Source organism: Aythya marila (genome assembly GCF_965140915.1).
Source record: "Aythya marila genome assembly, chromosome: 10".
NCBI classification, from domain to species: domain Eukaryota; kingdom Metazoa; phylum Chordata; class Aves; order Anseriformes; family Anatidae; genus Aythya; species Aythya marila.
In genome coordinates, this window is record NC_139051.1 from 21,513,386 (window position 1) to 21,529,835 (window position 16,450).

The 16,450-nt window shown below is 39.2% G+C and overlaps 1 protein-coding gene across 1 annotated transcript in view; it reads right to left on the minus strand.

The window, feature by feature from the left end:
• The window catches only part of ERC2 (ELKS/RAB6-interacting/CAST family member 2), a gene marked incomplete at its 3' end in the record, with an annotated part of 410,931 nt that overhangs the window by 238,722 nt on the left and 155,759 nt on the right, over window positions 1-16,450 (minus strand). The window lies entirely within an intron of this gene.

Here is a 16,450-nt window from a genome sequence, read left to right on the forward strand (position 1 = left end):
ACACAACTTTATCATTCTCTTAATGCAATTTCAACAGTTCTCAAATTGAGGTCAGGCAAATAGTTGCTGGTGTCTGGAAAAAAATCCATAGATCACTTGATGCTGACTACTATTTCCATATAGTTGTTTCTGTAAGCAGCTCTACGGCTAACAGCAATTAAAAAGCCTTGACACTCATAAAAGCCGTTAGAAATAAGGAATAAAAATAGTTGACTCTCCTCCACAACAAACAAGAGGAGACGGAGAGTAGCATAATTATCAAAGAAAAAAAGCAAGGAATGTAGGTAAATCTAAATGACAGGACACCTGTTCAAGGAACTGGAAAAGGACAGGGCCAAAGCAGTAGGGATAAGGATCCAGGAGCACAAGAATTGAAATGACAAATAGGTGCCAAAACAAAGACAGGAAAGTTTAATTTTCTCAAGTAAATTTAACAACCCTACTTCACAGATGCAAATCCCTTGTGCCTTTTTAGTACTGTCTTTCTACGTAACCAGTGCCTAGAGTAGTTATCATAGAGTAAGTTATAATCCCAAATGGAAAAATGTGCTATTTTGCACACTGTGAAGAGGAGAGGAAGTGGTCACTGTCAAGATGCTCACTGATACAATCTTTGAGAACATCTAACACATTAGTCCAAATATTAGCTGTCAAGTTTCAAGAAAGTTTCAGTCAGAGATTTTGTCACAGTTTCCTTAAATTAAAATATCATAATGGAATTCCATGCTAGTAAAGCACATACGTGAATGCTTAAAAAGATGTGACAGTGCAGTGAAAGCAAAACCACAAGGTGAAACTGCAGCAGAAAAGCAGAGCTAGAAAATGAGATTTTGTAAGTTTAAATGGTGCAGCTTTTTATATAGTAGAGAAGAATAAAATGAATAGGGATTAACACTGTCTTAATTCAAGAATCTAAAGATCCAGACTTGAGCTGACAGTAGAACATAGAGGATCCAAAATATGACGCATGTAATCTATACTGACCTTGGTAATTAGTAAAATGAGAAGCTCTACATTTCACTGAAATGGAAAGAACACCTAATATTATTACTCAAAGAATTCTTTAGAAAGTATGTGCAAAGGCAAGCTAAATTACACTGACAAATAACGTAGAATTGTAAACAAAAGAGAACCAAAATTAAACTGAATTGGAATATCTCTCAAGTCATCGTGTTCCCCCTCCCCTGCCACTAGCATATTTTAGGCTAAACAAAGATATTGAAGCATATTTTAAGCTAAATTCACTAATGCCAAGAATTACCTACCACCTAAATTCTACTATTAATACTTTTGATATAAAAGGCATTTTTGTAATGAAAAAGTAGACATCTCTATTCATTACACCTAAAGAGTATGTTTAGGTTTAACAATTGGTACCATAAGAGTTGCACCTTACATGCATTGGTCCCTTCAATGAGCACTTCAACTAGATCATACCTGCTTGCACATACTTTTTCAGACAACACACTGTAGAACACTGGATGGGGAAACTTTGGAGGAGAAAAAGAAATCATTATGTAAGAAGTTTTGAAAGACCAAGAGAGGTTTTATTGTTGTTGTTGTTTTTGTTATGTGATCCTCGTTATTGAAAACTGTTTTGTAAATAAAATAATTAATTCAAGAAAATACGGTATACCCAGTAAGGTTAGGATAATTTAGCAAATAATTGCATATGCAATCTGACAGATTTAAACAGAACAACAAAACAAATCCATTCGTAGCATTAAGCACTCTGGATTCCATTTTGCATTCCTTGTGCAGCCTCTAACTCCCAAATTCAAGGCTAGGTTACAGAGACTTTATTCTTAGTGAAGTATTTCAGTTTTCCAGAAGACTGGTTAACACATTGAAACTTCCAGTCCAGGAGAGGATACTAAAAATACTGCTAGAGACCTACTTCCGTATTTGCACTTTGGCTCCACCCAGAGCAAGAAAGCCACTATGCAGCACAGAAAGCACTGGAGGGCAGCATGGGAATGGAGAACATTAGCAAGGTTTACAAGCCTTTACCACAGCACCATCATTTTATGAAAAGTAGAGAAGTAAGATAAAAACAGTGCAATCATTTCTCATCACAAAAGACAGTTCTTGAATAGTGGCCATTTGGCTAATACTGTTTTCATCTACAGCACTGATACCAGGAGGTGTTCACATTAAGTGGATTCATACAGGCTTGTTCTGGCTGCTAGGTACACTATTGAGAAGACAAGTCTGGACTGAAAATATATGATGTGGCAGTCTAAAATAATTCACCATCTAGCCAGAGCTGCAGGAAGTCAGGCAAGTGAGAAATCTTAGATTCACTAATCCAAATTTCAAACATACAGATGTCAGAAAATAAAGAATTAGGCTTTAAAATTTACATTACCTAAAAATTCACAAAGTTTATTCATAGTAAAAAGCTAGATGGAAGTAGCCAAAAGGATATAGATGTTAGTTTTTCATCTTTAGGTTGTACAGTTAGAACTGTTCAAGTCACATACAGTAAGCACTATTTTTTCTAGTTAATCAAGATACCTCAGGGGAGCCAGGAGAGGTTCAGTTTGGAAATTAGGAGAAATTTCTTCTCAGAAGGAGTAGTCAGGCGTTGGAATGGGCTGCCCACAGAGGTAGTGGCATCACCATCCCTGGGGGTGTTTAAGGAAAGTTTGGAACTGGTGCTAAGGGACATGGTTTAGTGGTTGACATTGGTAGTAGGATGATTTAACAAGATGATCTTGGGGGGCCTTTTCCAACCTTCTATGATTCTATGAACAGAATATGTTTACGTACAAAATAATCAACAGATATCTGATTTATTTTTATTTATATTCTGAGTTTTGTAATGCTAAATTTATTCTGAGCAGAAGTCTTTGCAATGCCACTTTAAAACGTGGTTTGGGACTAATTTAGATGACCTGTTGGATCTCGAAATGCATGTTCTTCCTGCTCTTAAAATGGCTCATTGCTTTTATATATATATATATATATATTATATATATTTTTTTTTTCTATATATATATATTCTCTACTGTATTTAGTTTATTTTTATAATAGGGTCTTGCAGTTAGTAAGCAGCGTGCAGTATTAGATTCAAACATAATTCTTTGACTATGAAAAATGGTTACAGCAGCTAACAGTGAAAGACCTCATCTGAAACTCATCACTTTTTTTTTTTTTTTTTTTAATTTAATCACTTATTTGCTGCATGTCTTTAAGCAATCCTTTAAGTAAAATCACAAAAAACTCACTTGCACCTTTAAGTTGCAGATCAGAAGCTCAGTATAGCATTGAAGCAGGAGCTCCAAAATAGGAGGAAAAACTGCAGGTTTCATTTGCCAACTGCCACTAAGCATCTGTTTTATATTTTAAATTAAAGGTTGTTGAAGGTGATCAGAACCACTGGTAAACAAAGCACTGACACTGTTTCCCTGGGGACTGGGATAACACAGTAGGTTAAACCCATGCAAGATACAGTTCTGTTCTGTGTGGCTGAATGGCACTTCCCAAGCCAAAAGCCTTTTCCTCTGTGTGCATCCATTCCCCACCCTGAGGGCTTAGCAGACACTTCTTGGTGCTCTTCACACATTTATTCACAACACATCCTGTCACAACTGCTCACAAAATTAAACTCAGAAATCGGGATTTTAGCCATCAAAACATGGGAGCCCCATAAGGAGGGGTGAGAGGATAAAAAAACAGATTGTTCTGTTTTTTGGGAAGCCCATGTCAAAAACCTGATTATGGGAAAGGGGAGCAGAGCCCCATCCACTCCAATTCACAGAATCACAGAATTTCTAGGCTGGAAGAGACCTCAAGATCATCGAGTCCAACCTCTGACCTAACACTAACAGTCCCCACTAAACCATATCCCTAAGCTCTACATCTAAACGTCTTTTAAAGACTTCCAGGGATGGTGACTCCACCACTTCCCTGGGCAGCCTGTTCCAATGTCTAACAACCCTTTCGGTAAAGAAGTTCTTCCTAACATCTAACCTAAAACTCCCCTGGCGCAACTTTAGCCCATTCCCCCTCGTCCTGTCACCAGGCACGTGGGAGAATAGATCAACCCCCACCTCGCTACAGCCTCCTTTAAGGTATCTGTAGAGAGCAATAAGGTCGCCCCTGAGCCTCCTTTTCTCCAGGCTGAACAAGCCCAGCTCCCTCAGCCGCTCCTCGTAGGACTTGTTCTCCAGGCCCCTCACCAGCTTCGTCACCCTTCTCTGGACCTGCTCAAGCACCTCCATGTCCTTCTTGTAGTGAGGGGCCCAAAACTGAACACAGTACTTGAGGTGCGGCCTCACCAGAGCCGAGTACAGGGGGGCGATCACCTCCCTAGCCCTGCTGGTCACACTGTTCCTGATAGAAGCCAGGATGCTGTTGGCCTTTTTGGCCACCTGAGCACACTGCTGGCTCATATTCAGCCAACTATCAACCATCACTCCCAGGTCCTTCTCTGCCTGGCAGCTCTCCAACCACTCATCTCCCAGCCTGTAGCTCTTCTTGGGGTTATTGCGCCCCAGGTGCAGGACCCAGCACTTGGCCTTGTTGAACTTCATGCAGTTGACCTCAGCCCATCAGTGAAGCCTATCCAGATCCTCCTGCAGAGCCTTCCTACCCTCAAGCAGATCAACACACGTGCATAGCTTGGTGTCATCTGCGAACTTACTGAGGGTGCACTCAATGCCCTCGTCCAGATCATCGATGAAGATATTAAAGAGGACCGGCCCCAGCACCAAGCCCTGGGGAACACCACTAGTGACTGGCCTCCAACTGGACTTGACTCCATTCACCACGACTCTTTGGGCCCAGCTATCCAGCCAGTTTCTAACCCAACGAAGCGTGCGCCAGTCCAAGCCAAGAGCAGCCAGTTTCTTGAGGAGAATGCTGTGGGAAACGGTGTCAAAAGCCTTGCTGAAGTTAAGGTAGACCATATCCACAGCCTTTCCCTCATCCACCCAGCGCGTCACTTTGTCATAGAAGGAGATCAGGTTCATCAAGCAGGACCTGCCTTTCATAAACCCATGCTGACTGGGCCTGATCACATGCTTGCCCTGCAAGTGCTGCGTGATGACTCTCAAGAGGATCTGCTCCATGAGCTTCCCTGGTACTGAGGTCAAACTGACAGGCCTATAGTTTCCCAGGTCTGCCCTCTGGCCCTTCTTGTAGATGGGCGTCACGTTTGCTAGCCGCCAGTCAACTGGGAAATTCCTTGGGCCTGATTCTGCCTTACACAGCTGTAATTAAACAGCACATGACTGGACCTTCCTGCATTTCCTTTCACCACTAGCCAGCTCGTAACATGACAGAAGTTATTTCTATTCCCTAAACAGAAGTGAATTTAACCCTGAGGGAGGAGAGACGGTTCTTGGTGGTTTTCCTTATTACCAAACAGAAATGTATACTGGACTCCACAATCTCCATCTTTTCTTTACCTGGTTAGCTTTCTGGCCAGCCATACAAAAGCCTTTACGTTAGCACATGGGTTGTGCCACAGAGGATCAGACACCTAGTGCTTCAGTGTTGTCTGGACCAAAGCTAAATGCAGAAATGGACTTTTTTCACATTTACACCATAAATAGATTACTGCACACACATTTATGTAAGTAGTTTACACCTCTGATCAGTTCTTTCAGGTCAATGATATTTATTTATTTTTTAATTCTGAATGAATTAAAATGAATAAATACTCGTGTCATTAAGGTGAATTGAACTCTTCCATAAGGAGTTGCTCACACTTAAGATTTGCATACATGCAGATGTAAGAGGTAAAATCCTGCCTGGAAACACAATTTTCACAAGAGATTGTTGTTACTATAAAGCAATGACAGTTTTCATTTAATAATTCATTAATTAAATTAATTTGAAGCCTTAATAGCTTCAAATAAAACTTAAAACTGCATTCACACCTTTGGTTGCACCAAGGAAAATGTTCTAAAAGAGCTGAAACAAAGACTCTCAATCCCAGAAACCCTGCTTCAAACAGGAACAGTGCAAGTGCTGGGAAGGAAAGAGTATGAGAGAGCAACCACAGCCTGAGGTGGCAGATCCTCCACTCCAGTCCTAGCATTTCCTGCTCCCACTCCTCTCTCTGTCAGCTTAGAGCTTCTGACTGCTGCAGAAACACTGTTCACCATGATGTCATCTCCAAGCCACAGAAAAATGCAATGTCACACTTGGAAGATTGTCTTATTTCCCAGCCCTTTCAAATGAACCACAGATCAGAAAATGCTCAGTCTTCTGTTCCAGTTGGAGTTTGACTTCCAAAGAATTAGGAGAAAATTCCTTCCTAAAGGCATTTCCCCCTCCTGGTGAAACAGAAATGTTTCTCAGATATGATGAGAGGCTACTGACCTGGGTTGCTGACACAGCATTTCATGTTTCAATCTGGATCACAGAGATTCAGACAAATCTTTTGTAAACCATACATTTTCCTACCTTTTTTGCTGTTGTTTTTAAGACTGTATCCTATTTGATGCTCCCTCTTTTCCCCTCTTTCAAAAAATATTTGTTGAATATTTTTTGTTGAGAGTTGAAAAAAAAAAAAAAAATCAACTCTCTCCCAGCCAAAAACTACCAAAAGCCAAGTCCATGTGAGAGCTCAAATTAAAACCTCTTATGGCTGGGCTTCCTAATCATAGAGGTCTTTTCCAACCCAAATGATTCCATGATTGTAACATCAGAAAAGGAGAATATTCTGCTCACAGCATGGTTTTCTGTGTCATTCTTTTCTTCTTGCAAGTACAGGGTACAGCACTATCTCCAGTCTGTCTTCCCAGAAGCTACTTGTTGTGGAGCTAAAATTAGATTCTGTCCTGACACCAGTGTTGGGAAGAAAAAAAAAAAAAATCTACCAAGTACAACTATACTTTCCTACTCACCATCAACCAGTGGTCAGATGTCTTGAAACTGATACAGCAGAACACCAACCCAAAAAGGCCACACCTAGACAATGAAGCCCAGGTATTTTGATAGAATAGGTTTATCTTCTCCCAAACTAGCGCACACAGTGAGGAGCCATTCTGAAATCAGTGCTCTACTCAAGTTTTCAGAAAACCAGAAATTTGACCCAGTGCCAGCCTGGGAGAGTGAGTAGGCAACTCATACTGTGTGTGGTCTTAGGTGTACAGATTTATTTTCTATTCACAGGAATGCAATGTGGGGGTTTACAAGAACATTAGTTATGTCAGTCATTTTCTGCTTCCCTACATTCTCCTTTCTGTCTCCAGTAATCATGAACCCAGACTTTCACATTTCTCATAATGTGAAATAAAACTACCTCAGCTCGAACTGCATGCAACCTTTAGCTACATAGTATCTCTTTGGTGCTAAGCATGTGACATCATTTCATAAACCAAATACAAACCTCCAGATGGTGTAAAATCAAAAATCTGTTAAGTCAGCTCTCCTCATCTTGTGGAAGACAAGAAGCAAAATATACTACTTTGTTTACAGCTAGGATGAATTTGCCAATATTAGAAATTATCTTTTCCCTGAAAATGGTACAGTGAAATCACATCTCCCAAAAATAATGAGGCAATGAATATTCTAAACAGAGTGTGCCAGTACACTGTGAAGAATGTCTGCCACTTTGTTACTCCTCCTTATACATCTATGGCATTTTAAACAATCTGAAAGGAAATTAAATATAGGTCATTTTATAACATCATATATATATATATATATAATTATATTTGAAAGGATGAGGATTTTTGGTACACAAAAACGCTCTGGCTTTTCACTCAACGCTATGTAATTTTAAGAGTCCTTGACTTATTTTTCCCAAGCTCTGGCAGCACATTTACTAGTAAAACTTGGCAATCTGAAAATACCATCATTTTCCAGGAAAATAAAGCCAAACCAGACCTGATAGCTAGCACATAAACCATTTCAAAGACCTCTGTCCAAGTAAATTGCTTGTCAATTTAGTCTAAGTTGTTTTTCCTCAGCAACTACCTATTTCAGCAACTCTGTTGCTTGCTCTGGAAATATACAACACTTTACAAAACTCCAAAATTGGGTTATCCTAAAGAGAAGTTCATACAAGTGGCAAAAATTGCTAAATTCAAAGTCAAACTTTATAAATCTTCACGTCATCACCTGCCACTCATGACCAGCTCCAGTAGTGACGTTTATTTCTTGAAGTCCCTTACTGTTAACTGTTTAACTTATATGCCATAGTATATATATATATCATTTATTAAAGTGGTTTTGGTGTTATGGAGCTCCACGTGAAAGTAAAATGTGAAGAAGCACTACTGTGTTTGACTGTTAAGAATTACTTATTGTACCAGCATAAATTAATACATTTAAAGCAAAGTATTTTTTAATTATTTTTTTTTTTTAAGTAATTCTGACATTACTAGTCAAGCATTAAATATACGGTAGTACCATCCCTTGGGTAACAGAAGGCAAAGTAGCACCCATTGTCTTTCTCCCTCCTAATCCCACTTCTGTTCCAGCACACATTGCAGTCAGTATGTGCCACTGCATCCAGGAACCAGTTTTCTGACCTTTTGTACTATTCTTCTCTCCCTTCCTGATGACCACTACAGGCTCCACAAGGTTGCTGACACTTTCCTGTACTACTACTTGTTACCTTAGTGTATTATGCAGCCTTTTTCTTTTTTTTCCCTTCCTCCATCCTTTGGAACCATTTGTTAATCAAAGAACCAAACAAAGATCTTCGTGCCTGTATTTATTCATCCATATTTACATATGACATTAAGAACTGGCAAAAGGACAGGGATGTAAAGCAGCTGAGTACCTTCCCGCTGATCCAAATAGAGAGTGAGCAACATAAGAGGGTGTGAGCAACACAAGAAAATGATGCCTGTTCACATCAGAACAAATTCATGCTATCTCATACCACTATCCCTATAGAACCACCATCACAAGCTCTTTCAATCCCTAGATGAAAAGTAGAACCACATGATGGCACAATGCATCCAATGCACTTACTCTACTTACACCTCAAAAGATGGCATCTATATGTTCCACAAAGATCCCAGCCTCTCTCCCCAACAGCTTAGCCCACCAGCGTGTACTAATCAACCCTGATTTTTCTTTCATTCTTTCTTTTTCCACAAGTCCAGATTATACACTCTTTTAAAAGAGAAAAGCAGTATTACTGATTCGACAAACCACACTAGAAAATGTCTTAGCTGAAACAGATTGCAGCTGAGAAACAAAATGGTTCCCACGGGCAGTTCAAAATTCATCCTTTTGAACCATTATAGCCACAAAGATTTCTGATTGATTTCTGGTATCAACACAGCCAACTGCCTACCAGTTGTTTTATTCAAGAAAATCTTTGCCTACTCCTACCACTAAAATTAGGTAGTTTAAAGTGGCTGGTCAAAAGTTCAGAATTTAATATTCAGTTCAGCTCCAGCAAATTTTGGAAAACACATGGGAATTGTAACTCATGTGCTAATACTTAAAGTTTTTGTTAATAAAACTTCCAACACTAACCTTACCTCACTGATTTTTATGCTTACTATAAAATGATAGCTGTCATATTTTTGAATTAGTGCAAGAGGAAATCAGTCATTCCAGAGTAAATGTTATTTAGCAACATAATGATAGTTATAAATTCAAAATACTTAAAACCAATTTACAAAACTATCAATCCTAGTAGCTTTTAACTTTTGAAATTTCTGTACCCAGTAACATTCGCATTTTATTATACTTTAGCAGATTAATAGAATCACAGAATCACAGAATTTCCTAGGTTGGAAGAGACCTCAAGATCATCGAGTCCAACCTCTGACCTAACGCTAACAGTCCCCACTAAACCATTTCCCTAAGCTCTACATCTAAACGTCTTTTGAAGACTTCCAGGGATGGTGACTCCACCACTTCCCTGGGCAGCCTGTTCCAGTGCCTCACAACCCTTTCAGTGAAGAAGTTCTTCCTAACATCTAACCTAAAACTCCCCTGGCGCAACTTAAGTCCATTCCCCCTCGTCCTGTCACCAGGCACGTGGGAGAACAGGCCAACCCCCACCTCGCTACAGCCTCCCTTGAGGTACCCATAGAGAGCGATAAGGTCGCCCCTGAGCCTCCTCTTCTCCAGGCTGAACAAGCCCAGCTCCCTCAGCCGCTCCTCGTAGGACTTGTTCTCCAGGCCCCTCACCAGCTTCGTTGCCCTTCTCTGTACCCGCTCAAGCACCTCGATGTCCTTCTTGTAGCGAGGGGCCCAAAACTGAACACAGTACTCGAGGTGCGGCCTCACCAGAGCTGAGTACAGGGGGGCGATCACCTCCCTAGCCCTGCTGGTCACACTGTTCCTGATACAAGCCAGGATGCCGTTGGCCTTCTTGGCCACCTGAGCACACTGCTGGCTCATATTCAGCCGACTATCCACAATCACTCCCAGGTCCTTCTCTGCCTGGCAGCTCTCCAGCCACTCATCTCCCAGCCTGTAGCTCTTCTTGGGGTTATTGCGCCCCAGGTGCAGGACCAGGCACTTGGCCTTGTTGAACTTCATGCAGTTGACCTCAGCCCATCAGTGCAGCCTATCCAGATCCTCCTGCAGAGCTTTCCTACCCTCAAGCAGATCGACACACACACCTAACTTGGTGTCATCTGCGAACTTACTGAGGGTGCACTCGATGCCCTCGTCCAGATCATCGATGAAGATATTAAAGAGGACCGGCCCCAGCACCGAGCCCTGGGGGACGCCACTAGTGACTGGCCTCCAACTGGACTTGGCTCCATTCACCACGACTCTTTGGGCCCGGCTATCCAGTCAGTTTCTAACCCAACGAAGCGTGCGCCAGTCCAAGCCAAGAGCAGCCAGTTTCTTGAGGAGAATGCTGTGGGAGACGGTGTCAAAAGCCTTGCTGAAGTCAAGGTAGACCACATCCACAGAAAGTGAATTAAAAGGCCACTTTTTTTAAGTCATGCCAATGCACTTAACTGTTTCATGAAAAAAAAAAAGTGTTTAACTCCAAGATAATATAAAAACCATCAGTAAATAGTTATTAGCTCCATACACAATGAAAACAGAATTTTTATACAAACTGTTTTTCTCAGCTTAATTTTTTCTTAATACAGGAGCCAATTATTACAAATAGTTGACATAACAATGGGAGCGATTTTTGTAAAGCACATTTAAGTTTGTAATCTGCTCAGCACATTCAAACAAAGGAGCTGTCTGTAGGTAAGCCTCTCCAACCAAACTAGAGAGTCTCTTACATTGGCAGGGATGAGCTGTACCCTTGACCCCACTCCCTCTCCCATCTCGTAGATTCACCCTGTTCTGGGACTGGAACACCTGTTGATGTCACCCACTTGTTTATCACATACTCCTTCATCAGCAGGTCCACCTGGAATCAGCTTGACTACAGGCTTATCTTCCAGAATTTACGGCCAGCTCATAAACACAGCGATATAAAACAGATTGGACAGTATTTTTCATTTATTCATAAATAAAGGGAACAGAGAAGAAGGGTAAAATAATAAGCTAAACATGCATTGTTTACTTTAAATTTAACAGTGTTTTCTTCAAGAAGTATGCCGTGTTGGGTATTTTATCTCTCCTGCCCACATTCTTTCAGAGACCAACGTATTGCCTTTTCTCTGGAAACTGCTCCATTTCTCTCAAGAGTGAGTAAGTTTCTAACCACTTTGAACCTCTTTGATTAAAAAAAATCACTTCTAAATCTTCCCAAATATAAAACCTGAGAAGTTCTTTCTCTCCCAATAAACCAGGCTGCACAATCTCCTTTGGCAGCAATAAACTTCATTTGGTTTGATAACCAAATGTTAAATGTCAAATGTCTTGAGTACCAGCAAGTGAAGTGTTACAGCTCTGCTTAGCTCACTTGTTTTCAACCCAAACCTTTAGTTCTCTGTGCCCTTCTAGAACCCAGAATTTTCTCCATAGCACTGGCTTTCAGGGCAAATAAGCCAGGACAACAGCCTTACTTCAACCCACCACCACCACCTCCAAAAAACAAAACAAAACAAAACTACTGCTGCTCGTTTCAGTCTTCTTCAGTGGCTTCTAGAGTCTTCCAGAGTTCTCTGAAATAGTGGTTCCTGTTTGTGAGTGCTGCTATTTCAAAGAGAAATAACACTTAGGACTTTCTGATTTGGGGGAGGATATTTTGTTGGTTTTTAATAAATGACCTCAGGTGTTTCAAATGAAGAGGCACCATCTCAGCATTACACAGCTAATTTGTATTTAAGCTTTCTAGGTAATTCTGCTGATGTACCCACATCTAGTGATGCACACAGCAGGGAGCAGCACGCTCATGCCACCTGCAACTCTGCCAGACCAGTTGGAAGTTCTACACTTTCCTTACAAGGGGGATCTGCAGCAATGCACAGAGAACTGTCCCCTAGGAGATAAGAGTGAATCTCTCATATCTAGGGCTCTTACAACATGAGTCAGATGCAAGAGAAAGTGTCTGATAAAGATCTAATAAAAATTTATTGTATACATGATCTGTGCATGCACAGCAACCCAGATGACATGCTGGATTTGCTGCATAAACTCGTGTAGTGTATCTTACACAAGTTGATGCACAACAAAGCTCACACCCATTGTCTAGTTCATACACAGTAGATTTGATACATCTGAGATGTACCAGACTTCTCTTAATTTGGATACTGGGATGTGTGAGATTTAGCTAAGAGATTATCAAGGTCCCCTGAGCTATTGAGATTATTTAAATCTGGATAACTGATCCACAAGTATATGATAGAACATCAGTGTTAGCATCAATCTATCCTTAAAACTTCAATTTCTGAGGAGCAGAGCAGAGTTTTTGTTTTGTTTTCACCAGCAGAAGAACAGTTGTGAGAAATACAAGATAATTGCTTCACATGAGAACATTGTTTTACTACATTAGATGGAGAAAAAGATTATGTAGAATGTTTGGCATTCCAGTAGTAATGTTCTGAAGAGAAAAGTTGTCACATAAATTAGTAGATCCATTTTGTCTATTTCTGCAACTTGTCCATAAAAGAAGTACTTTTCAAGGTTCAAAAAAAAAAAAAAAAACTTACAGAAGATTCAATTTGCCAATATCTGGCATATTCTTGATATTTACATATTTCTCCTAGAGCTGGTAGTATTCAGACCCTTCTACAACAAGGTTTAAAGAAAAATAATGAAAATAGTACTACAAACCCTACCTGGCTCAATTCTTACCTAAATATTAAATATAAAAAGATACATATGCTAGTATGCAAGTTACAAATTCCTTGTTCTACTAGGCCAAGGATACAAATTTTCTGGAATTCAGAAGTCAGGTCTTCCAAAACAAAAAATGAGAGAAAATTAAGAGACTAGATAATTAAATTACTTCTTCCTAGAAATAAAACTGGAAGTTACGCAGATACAGATTACCTCAGGATAAATCTTTAATTCCTTACTCAGAACTGAACCATACATTCAAAAATGTTTGATAGAAGTAATTATTAACGAGTGATATCAAAAGCGATTAAAAAATGATTGGAAGTTCCCTAAATGGAGCCTAAAAAGACTACTTTGGCATGCAGTAAGGTACATTCTTGGTAAAAGAATCTACTCGACATTAATAAGATTTAAAAAATGACAGAGGTCTCCTAGCAAGAACATTCCAAGCTATTCAGGGCATAATAATAGCAAAGTTTGCATACCATTCTCAGAGACAATATCTTCTTTAAATGGGAAGCCTGGTTTGAGCAAAGGCAACATGCATTCTGTCTACAGCAAATTCTTATGCTTCCTGCAAGTGGTAGGTTGATTTAAGTGACAACTCAATAAATACAGGTCTCAAATCAATCAAAGATAAAAATTGGTATTGATCCTGCTATAAGGATAATAGGATCCTGTAAGGACCTTTTTTATTATTATTTTTAAAGAGGTTTATTTTTGACCTAACTAGATGAAAATAACCATTTTTGCTAGAATTTAATAGCATCAGCTACTGATACTATCACTGATTAATTCTAAGTGATTAAACCCCAAAAGAACCATGAAAAGTTCCCAGTGATATAAATGACCTAAACAAACATTCCAAACTCAATTACCAATGATGTTAGCATCTTGAAGATTAACACATTACTTAAGAGAAATGGAAAAGTGCTTAATACGTTCAGCTCACAAAGTCTGCTTTGACTGAAGGAGGAGCAAAAATTGAGATTCTTTTTTGGGAGTAGGTAAAGCTTGAACTTTAGAAGAAAATTTAAGTCCAAGATTGTAAAGCAAAAAATAAAAATAAAAATCAGACTCAAAGGACAGCAATTTAAAAAAATCTGATACTAGGTGAAAGAGGAAAAAAAGCTAATTATATATATTTTAGCTAGGACTGGTGAATTGTTTAGGCCTCTTTAATGAATTAATTAAAAACTGTTTGTCAGCATCACCTCAGTGTGATATCTGCACAAGTTATTGCATCTCACGTGAATGGTAGTGTCAGCTACTCTACCTTAAAGATAACATAGAAGAACAGAAGCTCACTTAATAGCTCTCTTGTGAAAAACAGCTCTATGTCAAGAATAAAGAATACCAAAGAACTGACATTCTTGTATGACCTGATACAAGAGGAAAATGCTATGACTATAATAACAACCTATTATTCAAAATGAAGGATTCTGACCAAAACACAACTCAAAGCAATATGTGGCTGACCTGTGGATGACAATTACTTGATTTTTAGCCAAAATTCAACTTGAAAAAACAGAAAAGTCATCAGTGACTTCAGATGGTTTTATCAACAAATGTCTGACAGAGGAGCTAGCCTAGTCTTTTAAGAGATCAGGCACAAGCAGTTCTCTCAAGTTCTCCTATCAGTGCCTTACCCAGAAAAAAAGTTAAATTACCTACTAATAGCAGCAGCATCATGTTTGTTATCTAAGCTGTGGGACTTTCCGAAGTACTAGAAATGGTATTATCTTTTCATCTTTATTAGTACAGATGAAGCCCTTACTAGTACCCTGGACAAATAACTTCACTAGGCTAGTTTGCAAGTGTCTTGAAAAGAAGATTAAAAACATACTGTGAGTCATGGGATAACTATTTATTTTTCTTAAAATCTCAATTCTGATATACTAAGTGGTGAAACTCTTTAAAAAAAAAAAAAAAAATCTGGTCTTTACAATCATAGAGAACAAGAAACCAGATCTACAAATCCCAACAGAAGACAAATTATATAAAAATATTTCAGATTACATTTAAAATGTTCTGATTTTTGGACACAACAAAAGATGCAAGATTTAAAATGTGAGGGCTGAGTAGCTTTCAGATTTATGGAAACTAATAGTTAATCAGTGTTATTCCGAGCCCCTGAAAAAATTGTTCTGTGAAATGATGTGTCACATTGAATAATAATTTCCAGAATTAAATTAAAGATATCTTACAGGTAGAAGGTGGTCCATCAGCTGAAAATCATAAGGTGTGGAAATACTGCTAAGCTATTTTATTAATAACAAAAAAAAAAAAAAAAGCAGGTTGGAGTCTAACTGAAACAAAAAGTGCAGCCATTTTTCCTGTCATACAAATTGCAAATATATTTACTTCAGGTGCTGGAAACAGACTCCCAAACTACTTTCCAGAGACTGTGCTAGATTGAAAGGTGAAATCTGGACATAGAGAGACTACTTAGACCAAGAAAGGCTGTCTAAAACTCTGTATCTCAAGAAAGGACTATAGTCTATTGTTACCGAATTAATTAGTTTAAGTAGCTATTGTCACAAACTGATAACTCCTTTTATATGTCATCTTTGCAGTAACATTCTTGAGGCATTTTAGGTGGAACTGGAGAAGGTCTTCAAAACATCAGTTATCACATGAAGTGGATCTTCAACTCAGAATCTAAGTGTTGGAAATTTTTCAGATAATTAATGACATTCAACAGTACTAGGAAATGTGTAAGATTGAAATTAGGGACATAAAAGCAATAATTTTCTCCGTTGTAAAGTACAGTGCTTATAATGCAGGTTACATGGTAAATTAAAAACTAAAACTTATGCAGAGATGAAGTCAGACATGAATAAGTTTCAGTTGCAGGTTTTCTAGCATACTAGCAGAGGCTAGTTTGCTAAGTATTTAAACTGAATCCAGTCAGCTAGATTATTGCTCTTTACAGATACCTTAAAGGAGGCTGTAGTGAGATGGGGGTTGGCCTGTTCTCCCACGTGCCTGGTGACAGGACGAGGGGGAATGGGCTAAAGTTGTGCCAGGGGCGTTTTAGGTTAGATGTTAGGAAGAACTTCTTTACCAAAAGGGTTGTTAGACATTGGAACAGGCTGTCCAGGGAAGTGGTGGAGTCACCATCCCTGGAAGTCTTTAAAAGACGTTTAGATGTACAGCTTAGGGATATGGTTTAGTGGGGACTGTTAGCTGTGAGGTTGGACTCGATGATCTTGAGGTCTCTTCCAACCTAGAAATTCTGTGATTTCAAGATCTGATCTTGCATTTACTTCTCAGCTGGTAGTTACGGGTTTACTAGTTTACCACAATCATATTCCAGCTG